Source organism: Octopus bimaculoides, chromosome 19 (genome assembly GCF_001194135.2).
Source record: "Octopus bimaculoides isolate UCB-OBI-ISO-001 chromosome 19, ASM119413v2, whole genome shotgun sequence".
NCBI classification, from domain to species: Eukaryota; Metazoa; Mollusca; class Cephalopoda; order Octopoda; family Octopodidae; genus Octopus; species Octopus bimaculoides.
The window spans coordinates 28,572,963-28,574,144 of record NC_068999.1 but is presented as its reverse complement, the minus strand read 5'-3'; positions in this window follow the sequence as shown (position 1 = coordinate 28,574,144).

Below are 1,182 nucleotides of genomic sequence, written 5' to 3'. Positions count from 1 at the left end.
ACATGAGTGTTTTTGTTTCACTTTTGACACGTAATACTTAAATAGTGGAGGAGATATTATGTTGCCGTGTGCTCGAACTCTGCAAGAAGTTAATAATTTTTTTGGACTAAAACACAACTGGAACCCTAAGTAAGGCATGTGTAAAATTTGAATGAAATTGGTTGCGTAGTTCTCGAGTTTTAGGGATTCACACAGACAGACAGACAGACAGCCAGACAGACACACATTCTCATTTTTATATATATAGATATATATACACACATATATGTACATACATTCACACATATAATATATGTAGTGGATCTTGCATGCATGAAGTGGATTCGATCCACCATAGCCAAATTTAAATTAACACTGCAACAGATCTCTTCCCATGGTGGAACAATGGTCTTTCTCTGACAGCAGTCTTATATTTTCCAGATGCCTTTAGCTAGGCCGAAATAATGTCTTCACCACTTGACCCTTCCTAACCTCTTCTACTCCACTAAAAGCTAGAATAGAGATAACAAGACCACCAACTAAATCTATTGTTCTCAATAATGTATCTATCCGTCTGGATTGTTATAAAAGCAAGGACACCCCAAGAAAAATTTAGTTTAGTCACCAGTCAGTGACGACTCAGCCAGTTTAGTTACCAGTCGGTTACGACTCAACGAGAAGTAGTCACTTGGCAATAACAGCGAAGCAGCTCCTGACAACTCAATTAGTTAGGGAACAGACTGCTATAATCACGACTTTTTTACTGTCAGCACTTATGAGACAACGTTCCACAACCCTACAACTCATACTAGCTCTGATTCTATTCTTTTACAACACCGTTATCTCTCTCTCTCTCTCTCTGTGGATTACTACTAAACAATTAAGAGGACACAAACACAAGCTTTACTTCGCATGTTTATGGATATATTATAACCTGCCTGTTGTGGTAAGGTATTGTAACATAACGGTAAATAAATATTTTCTTAAAAACTTCATGAATTGCTCATCTTTCGCATCCTGCAACATGTCGTTATAACAACAAATATTTAATCGTTACAATTGGTAACTACACAAAATTATCATCGCTACAAACAAATTATTATCGTACAAGTGGTGACCCTCGACTTCAACTAAAAACTTTATCGTTACAAACTGGCGATCACGACGTTGCACCATAACACACATCGCTACAACAATAAAACC